General features: G+C 33.4%; 1 long non-coding RNA gene across 1 annotated transcript in view; it reads right to left on the reverse strand.

Moving 5' to 3' along the window:
• LOC130236409 (uncharacterized) overlaps positions 1 to 7,127 on the reverse strand; it is a 28,785-nt gene extending 21,658 nt beyond the window's left edge. The window contains exon 1 of the long non-coding RNA XR_008838467.1: positions 6,958 to 7,127. This is a non-coding gene — a long non-coding RNA (uncharacterized LOC130236409). The remainder of the gene's footprint in view (positions 1 to 6,957) is intronic.
• Positions 7,128 to 10,001: the final 2,874 nt, after the last annotated feature.

Consider the following 10,001-nt stretch of genomic DNA (forward strand, 5'->3'; position numbering starts at 1 on the left):
GTTTTTAATCATTTGAGCACATTCTACAAATCCTCACACACACCTGGCAGCTTTTTCTATTGTGAAACAAAGGGTACATCCTTTACTGATGGAAGCCAGGTACATTATTTATAATATACAAGAGTGTTAAATCACACTGAGTAAATAGACTAATAGCCTTACATCTTACATCAAATTATGGTTCAAAGCTGATTACGGTAAAATGCTATTGTATGAACATACTGGCTCTTTTTCTAAATAGCTGGAGGAAAGCTGCCACACACACACACACGCACACGCACACGCACACGCACACGCACACGCACACGCGCACACACACACACACACACACACACACACACACACACACACTTGTATTAAGGATTGGCAAAATGATAGCTTTTATTCTAATGTCCACATTGAAATGCAATGCCATCATGTTTTAATGCTAAAATTTGTTGATTTACAGTATTTAGTAATATCTCCTGCAATGAAATTCTGCAATATTCTTTGTTTTGGGCAATTACTAGGGTTTTGGTTTTACTAGAGTAATACAATCGTATTCAACAAAGCACTTTAGAGTGTATCATGTAAAAACTGTAGTATATAATACATATTATTGCTACACAATATTGGAAAAATCTGACATTGCGATATTTTGTTTTGCGGCGATATATATTGCGATATGAATATAATTTCACCGGATGATTTGAATATGAATAGCTCTATCTGTAAATATTTTAAATATTTGACAGATTGACTAGGATGATCAGGTCTTTTTCTGTGCAGTGCATCATAATATAAAATAAATTAGAAGCATATATAAATATGGCAGAGACAAAGTAAAAGTGAAATAAATAGCGTTTTCTGGTTTTCTGTGGAGTATTCAAGTGCAAATATGGAACAATCAAATGTAAAATAGCATGGTCATCATTGTATAAATATTTTCTAGAGAATTATTAGTCAAAAGTTGTCACTTTTATGAGCCATGTGTTTAGACTTCAGCTACAGTTGGACCCACTGCCTTTGATTTTAGGTCTCTTGGTTGGACGTTAGCCTGACAAATTCACTAATCGTTTATTTGACATTTTAGCCTTCGCTGACAGATATACTAATAAACTGGATCAGTGATAAACCCCCATCCTTAAAAGGGTGGCACAATATTATTAGTGAAATGATTCCCTTAGAATTCCTTACCTATGTCCACTGAGGCTTTTCATCAGGTCTGGACTCATTCCTTGGATTTTATTGATGTTTCTTCAAGCTATATTTTGAGTTACGGTATGTCATAATTGAATTTATGTATTTTTCTTATCTATATTTATTTTCATTTTGTTTATTTACTTATTATTATTATTATTAGTATCATTGCTATTATTTATTTATTTATTAGAATTATTTTTTTATGAATATATATAATTTATTCTGTCTTTCTTTAGTATTGCATTGTTATAATGGGCATTGTCTGTTGATTTGTTTCAATGTGTTTTGTGATTATAGTTAAATAAAAAGATGCAATAAAATATATACAGCTGAAGTCAGAATTATTAGCCTCCCTGAATTATTAGCCCCGCTGTTTATTTTTTCCCCAATTACTGTTTAACAGAGAGAAGATTTTTCCAACACATTTCTAAACATAATAGTTTTAATAACTCATTTCTAATAACTGATTTATTTTATCTTTGTCATGATGACAGTAAATAATATTTTCTTGGATGTTTTTCAAGACACTTCTATACAGCTTAAAGTGACATTTAAAGGCTTAACTAGGTTAATTAGGCAAGTTATTATATAATGATGATTTGTTCTGTAGACAATCAAAAATATATAGCTTAAAAGGCGCTAATCATTTTGACCTTAAAATGTTTTTTTTTTATTAAAAACTTTTATTTTAGCTGAAATAAAACAACTAAGAATTTCTTCAGAAGAAAAAATATTATCAGACATACTGTGAAAATTTCCTTGCTTTGTTAAACATCAATTGAGAAATATTTAAAAGAAAAAAATTCAAAGGGGGCTAATAATTCTGACGTCAACTACATTTAATATTATCTTTATCTTTTAAGCTTTAATAATCTAATCCTGCGATTTGACTATTGTGGATACACACATTGCGACATCAATGCTTAAACGATATATTGTACAGCCCTAATACAATATATTATACATGTCTATAAAAATATATAATTTAATGTAATATTGCATTTAGAGTGATAATATCATGTTTAAGTGTATACAATGGTCATACCATATAGTAGTCCATAAAGTACAGCTATATGAAAACGGAATATTAAACTCGTATGAAACTATATAAAAATAACAATGTAAGGACATAATAACTTTTTTATACATGGTGTACCATGATAACATCATGTTTTAGGAACATACTACAGTAATTGGATAGTATTTTAACACATAAATTTAAGCTTAAATTAGAAACATTTCTGGCAACTGAAATGTTTCCGTATTTCAAGCATCAAAAGTTTTAGTTACTATAAAACCTAATTTATACACACTGTAAAATATTAATGACAAAATGTCAAGACAAAAAATATGTTTATGCTGATTTATTTAAATAAGTTAACTAGGTTTCAACTACATTTTTTAAGTTATACAAAGTTTAACTTGATATTGTAGTCGAGTTGATTGATGTAAGTTGAGATGACTAGAAAAGTCATGTGCATCTTTAAACGTAATAAAATAACTGAATAATTTTACAATGAGTTACAAATAAGGTCTAAATTAATTATTATTTCCTACTTTGTGTACACTCAAAAAAGACGTTAGCTGTTTGTTCAAACTACTTATTTTAAATGAGCTGAAACAACACAATTCTTGAGTTTTTTTTTGGGACAACTTAATTATTTTACGTTTTATCCACTTCAATTTGTTAAAAATCTAATAAGTTAACTTCATTCATTCATGTTGTCCCAACACAAATCGTTTCAGCATTTTTACAGTTTAATATGAACACACACACACACACACACACACACACACACACACACACACACACACACACACACACACACACACACACACACACACACACACACAGTACAAATCCATTACTCTCAATCTTAACAGAAAAATGAGATGGTACTGAAAGTAAGAGGGTGCAAACTATAATATCTCACAACTTAAAATAAAATAGTGGTCAGTGGACTGGTTCAAAGGTCCATAAAAGTGCCCGCTGGTTGAAGTTATAACAACTGACTTTCCAGCTAGGGGATAGAGGACACGTGCTCCCGTCTCCCACTGAGAGACACAAAGGGAGACGTTAAGCCTGATCTGTGACTCACACGACACCGGACGAAACAGCCATCAGAAACAAATCACCAAAACTTCCCAAAGACCTTTATCTCAGCAACTAATGGCTCTCTGCAGCTCCTATAGGGTCACCTGTCATTCATTAAGAGGCCAGTAAAAGCTTACAACTCCATAAATTTATATAGAACATTTTCATCGCTTTTATGTACCCTTTTTCTATATTCCTGATGGACTGACAGCTGCATTAGGAAAGAATGACTTCACAAGAGTGGGATTAAATTAACATTAGGTACTCTTGAAATAATTGTACCCTTCACCCTCTGCTGGTCAATAGTGTGAAGTAAACCTGGATCACGTAATCAAAAAGAGTCACTGATGTTTATGTCAAAATGAGTCAAAGATGATCTTTTTTTCTGCACTAAATGAGTTCGGAGGTAAGGAAAACATGTCCAGGTAATAATTTACATTAAGACAAAGAGGAAAACAAGGTTTTATTTTGCATAAAGTAAATCCTATTAAGAGTCATTGTAGTTTTTATGCTATTTTAGCAATTAAATAATTATTGTTATTAAATAAAACTATTATATTGTTTTTCAACCAATATAATTAGAACATCTGTTATATAACAGTTATTATTTACAAACCAACAATGTTTGCATATATTTTTATCTATTACAGGGGTCGGGGTCTGCCAATTATTGTTTAATCTCAACATTTTTTTGGTCACACTTTATTTTAAGATACAATTTACACTATTAAACTGTTAGCTAAGGCTTTTAGCTCAATAAACTACTAATTCGCTGCTTATAAATAAGTTTGTAAGGTATTAGTTGGGTTTATTGGAAGGATTAGGGATGTAGAATAAGATCATACTTTATAAGTGCTAATAAACAGTAAACAGCTTAATAATAGCCTGGTAATAAGCCAGCGGTTAACAGTGTAAATTGTGACTTCAACTAAAGTTATTAAAATAAAAACTAAATAAATTAGATTTTTTTTAAATGATTTAATAAAAAAATATCATGTTTATGTTAAGAAAATATGCTTAAAAACTACAATTCACTCTTTACAGTTGTTTTATTCTAGCGACATTTTCTTTATGCAAAGTATAATCTATTCTTCTTCTTGTTTTGGGATTACTGAAATATTTTTTCAGTTCTGGCTGATTCATCCTGAAATCTCAGAACCAACGGTGGCACTAAAACTGCTCACGGGGAATAATAGAAAGATGTCATATATCATACACACACACACAGTGTATCATATGACCAGAGATGTGCCATTACGTCATTACACAAAGTATATTTGTTTAAAGATCAACAGGAAAAACATGACTGCTAAATGCAGGTCAGGCAACAACTTCACAGGCTAAAAGAAAGATTCAATTATCTCTTTATTATCACTTTACAAAACAAACAAATAGTGCCTCAAAGGTCTGAACGTATTTTCATTTGTATTAGTGTGATTTAAAGTTTTATTTGTGTTATTATCATTTTGTACTATTTTGTTTATTACATGCTGCTTGGATATAATGTTCTTTATGCTTAACAATGGAAGTTGAAAATTATTTTGTTATTTGAAGGTTAAATAAAGTTATATAAATATAATATCTCAGAAATACATATGTTGATCCACAAGCCTCCTTTAGTGATTTTGTGCACTACATGATACAAGACTATTCACTTCTTTGAATGTGAGGCAAAACGCGTGGCTCTCTGATAACATCTTGGCTCTTTGGTAAGAGAAGGGCCAAAGACTCAGATTGACCTATGGCGCCATCTTTTGGATATAATAGAGAACTGAATAGGAAAAATAAAAACAACAATTGCATAAGCTTTATGATGCATTACATCCCAATCAATTCTGTTTTAAACACTATTTTTGTTCAGTTTATTTTCAGCTTTGGATTGTAAAACCCAGATATAAATGAATCAATATTAGCAATGTGGCCAATACAGAAATACTGACAATTATTTTCATATTGTAAATGTAAATAGACAATTTCACAAATCTATAACATTTTCACAGACATATATAAATGAATTGATGAATTAATTAATCCTGTATGCTACAAGTAAATTTAGGAAATCATAACATTACGATAAAATGTTAAAAATGAAAAAATATTAATATTAAAAAAAGCATTCATCTTCATGCGAAAAAAACTATGAGAGGTAAGGGTAATATGGCATAATACATTGTTGTTATGCAAATATGCATTAAAGGAATCCCTATTGTATTTATATGATCAAGGCTAAAATGACTATTTGACTATTACTATCAGGCTATTTATATGAAGCCTTAAAATTACTTTCCCTTAAAATATTACAAATCTTAAAAACTAAAAATAAATTAATTATAAAACAGACCATACACTATTTAATTTGTGTGTGTATGTGTTTAATTTACACTTTCAAATATATTAATTATTGATAGATTATATAAATGTTTTATGATCAGATTGCATAAAGATATACATTTTAAGTATGTAATATATGCTATTAATTGACATAACACTTTTTAAAATATTTATTTACAATAAACGTGTAAATATTTATCATATAATTATAAACAATTTATTATTATAACTCTGTTTTTGTTAACAAATATTTAAATTCATTATTAATTATATACATTTATTATTAATATGCACGTCTATAAGAATAAACATATCTTAAAAGGCATGTTTCAGTATCCTCAACCTTCTGTCTATTGGATTACGTTTCCGACTGATCCAACATTCAGCTCACAGTTAATAAAGGCGTAGGATGCATGACTAGCTTAATTTATCAGTTCCCAGTAAACCTCAATGAAACCGAGAGGGTCAACGGGTTCGTCCGTTACATAATCACCACACGATGTCGCTGCGGCTCCAGGAGATAACAAGAGGAACATAACAACATACCAAACCCGTAAAAAACAAGTCACCAAATCTTCTCGAATTACATTTAGGGCAGGAAAAGTTCTCTTTCCAGAGGAAGTTTCTAGTACATTCTTTCAGCACTTGAGTCCAGTAACGGTGCCAACTGAAACACAGCAACTGCATAACGCTCGTGTGACGCAGAATGATATTCACAGTTAGTCAGCCCTCCCTAAACACCTACCAGATGTTTGAAGCATCTGTCTGGGGCCCTGCCAACACCTGTATGTCAAAACAGAAGCTTAAAGTAAACAACTTTGCTATGGAGGATGAAAAAAAAAACACCGAGACGAAGAGAAAACACTAGGGGCTTGAGTGAAGAGAACAACAACAAGACGAGCGTGCGTGCGTGCGTGCGTGCGTAAGGGAGGGGCGTGTCCTCGGCTAACCGCGGGTCAACGAGTTCGTTCATTGGAAATGCCTCGTGAAATGACAACCGATCCCAAACACGATGTGCGGTTCTGACACACACACGTACACACAGCACGGACCCAACACCTGCCGTTTTTGAGGCACATCAGAGTACAAACACACCTGCGGAGCCCAAACCCTGCTGACCATCACACAACGCACGTGGATTCACTTTCAGTCTCAACAACAAACATTGTTTACAAATGCAGGAAGCAAATGTGAGGGTTACAAAACCACTCACACCAGGAAACACTATCGTACAAGCTTTGCGGAAGATGCCATCTTAAATACATGCATGCGCAAAATAGGTACATACGTACATTAATATATAAATCTGCTAGAACACATGCCACTGACATGATGCAGGTGGATCTTACCAGACGAAGAAGTCTCCAGAAAAACATCATCAAGTTTCGTTATGTGCCATGCGTCAGAAGCAGACAACCACATGTTGGAGAAAGTGAAAGACAAATGAGAAAGGGAGCAGAGAAGTACGACTTATGGGAAGAGAAAGAGAAGTGCGACACAGCAGGAAAGGGGAGAGGGAAATAGAGTAAAAGAGAGAGAGAGAGAGAGAGAGAGAGAGAGAGAGAGAGAGAGAGAGAGAGAAGGGCACCTCAGTGAGTTCCTGCTGTTGCAGAGAGGGGTGGTCGGAGCTGTAGGGTACCAGAGTTCAAAGCATGGAGAGAATAAGAGTGTTATTCTGCTACAGCCAGCCAACTCTTACACAACACCAACCAGGGGCAGCAAGTTCCTTCTGCCTATCTCTCTCTCCCTCCCTTGCTCTCATTCACCGACTCGCTAACATATTCCCTATTCTTTTCATTTCATCTATTTCTGTTTCGCTTATGTGGCTACTCTTTCACTCAGATTTTTCATTAATCCCCACATGCAAACATAAATACAAATCTCAGTATATTTGAGTTTTTGGAAAATAAAGCTGGGTGTTTGATTGTAGGGGTGGTGAGGTCATAATTTTCTCATCTTCAAATTCATATAAATTTTTTTTTTTTTTAATAAAATATGGAGACAAAAAATGTTGGAGCCCCCTTTGATTTGCATTGTGTCGATTAGTGGTTTAAAAATGTAGATGGCATGGACCCCTCAAATGTAAAATGTATTTTTAATGACACATTTTTTTTATTTTAATCAAATTTGTATACTTAATTTTAATGTAACTCATATTTGTAATGTAGTATGTGTTTATATAACGCATTTTTCATGTATGGACTTACACCCAAAGCGCTTCACATCATGAGGGTGGGTCTCTCCACTCCACCACCAGTGTGCAGCATCCGCTTGGATGATGCGACGGCAGCCACAGGACAACGGCGCCAGTGCGCTCACCATACACCAACTATAGGTGGAGTGGAGAGAAGAGCGTAGATTCACTATTGACATTGGTGGAGACATACATACCTTGAGCACAAGCATTGAACAGCTCAAATACTGTTTTGCGCTTTTAAAAACATGATTAAAGTGCTTAATAATATAAAATAAACACTTAATAATATGAAGAACAATCCCGTCCCATGCTGCAAAAGTCAATTTACTTGATTTTACTGAAGTTGGGCTTTGAGGAGGTATGAATAGAGAAATTTAGAGAGGGGTGTGAAGCAATTTAACTGTTTTATCTCAATTATTGTTTTTCATAATCATGGAGGCCAAAATCAAATCTGAATTTTAATTAATTGCACTGCCTTGGTTAAAAGTATTATGGTGGAGTATAGCGAACTTGACTTGGTGCTCGTGTAAGTTAAGAGTTTACTTTATTTTGTCGATTAAATTGGTAGTCGATTAAATCATTTCAGTAATTGGTGGGGACACATCCCTACCAATTCTACTCCTTTAAGTGGAGAGACAGTGATAGGGCCAATTTAGTGGATGGGTATGATTGGGAGGCCATGATGGGTAAGGCCCGATGGAGGGAATTTGGGGTGCCATGAGATTTTTGATGACCACAAAGAGTCAGGACCTCGATTTAACATCTCATCTGAAAGACAGTGTTCACTGACAGTATAGTGTCCCTTCACTATACTGGGGTATTAGGACTCACACAGACCACAGGTTGAGTGCCCCCTGCTGGCCTCACTAACACCACTTCCAATAGCAACTGTTTTCCCATGTGGTCTCCCATCCAGGTACTGACGATGCTCAGCCTTGCTTAGCTTCAGTGAGTAACCGGTCTTGGGCTGCAGGGTGATATGGCTATGGCAATATTTCTTTGTATTGTTTTCCTACATATTTTTAATCAAATGTATTATTATTATTATTATTATTACTATTATTATTATTATTATTATTATTATTATTATTATTATTATTATTACTATTATTATTATTATTATTGTTGTTGTTTTACAAATTAACTTTTATTTATTACAGTATATATATCAGGGTTGCACAAACTGTCCTGCAGATTTTAGCTGGTTTGTACCAGGTTTAAAAACCCTTGGTACAGACTACTGATAAATTTCTAAAACATCTTTACTTTTTTTTTTACAGAAATAATGATATCAGAGTAAGTAAATGATTATATATTTAAACTGATGTCTAAATTTAAAAGTGGAGTTTCAGAGCAGAATAATATCTGACAATAAATAATGACTTAAACATCTTAAATTCAGATTTTCCAGGACACCATCCTCAAAACACAATGATCCAATCCAGTCTCATTTTACAGCGCTCTTTCAGCACATCAACAATTACATAATTTGTGTCTATTGCTTCTGAGGAATTTTGGGAAAATGTCTGAGACGAATCCATTAAGAGATCTGAACTTTAAAAACTGTTTTGTTTCTGCTGGTGAAGGGGGCAGGTTGTTTTGAAGTCATAGTGAAACTTGTGGGTGTGGATTATTATGGGACCATTGAACACTTTCTGGAAGAGGCCTAGAGATCTGCATCACTGGAATTCCAGGAAAGCGAAACAGTAACTGGTCTCTTTCCAACTTTATATGACATTTACTTCTTAGTTTAGACCTTTCAGTGCCAATATTGGTCACACTTTATTTTGATGGTCCTTTTGTTGAATTTAAGTTACATTGCATCAACATGCCAACTAATTCTCAATACATTATAAGTAGACTGTTAGGTTTGGGTTATGGTTAATGTAAGTTGACATGTACTAGCTAAGTTTATAGTCAGTGAAATGTCTGTTGAAGGAGCAGTATCAGCAGATATTAAGCAGACAGTCTACTAATACTCAAATGGACCATCAAAATAAATGTTACCCCAATATTAAAGTATGGCTAATGTAAATTTAAGAGATTAAGCACAACATCACAACAATAATCACTGCTGGGTTATTGGGTTACTGCTCTCATTTTTTATTTTCAACCCTGTTTGACTTTCATTTCCCTGTTGAATACGATATTTTGTCTTGTCAGTAACCGTTGTCATTGATTTCCATAATAGGAAAA

Source organism: Danio aesculapii, chromosome 10, assembly GCF_903798145.1.
Source record: "Danio aesculapii chromosome 10, fDanAes4.1, whole genome shotgun sequence".
NCBI lineage: Eukaryota > Metazoa > Chordata > Actinopteri > Cypriniformes > Danionidae > Danio > Danio aesculapii.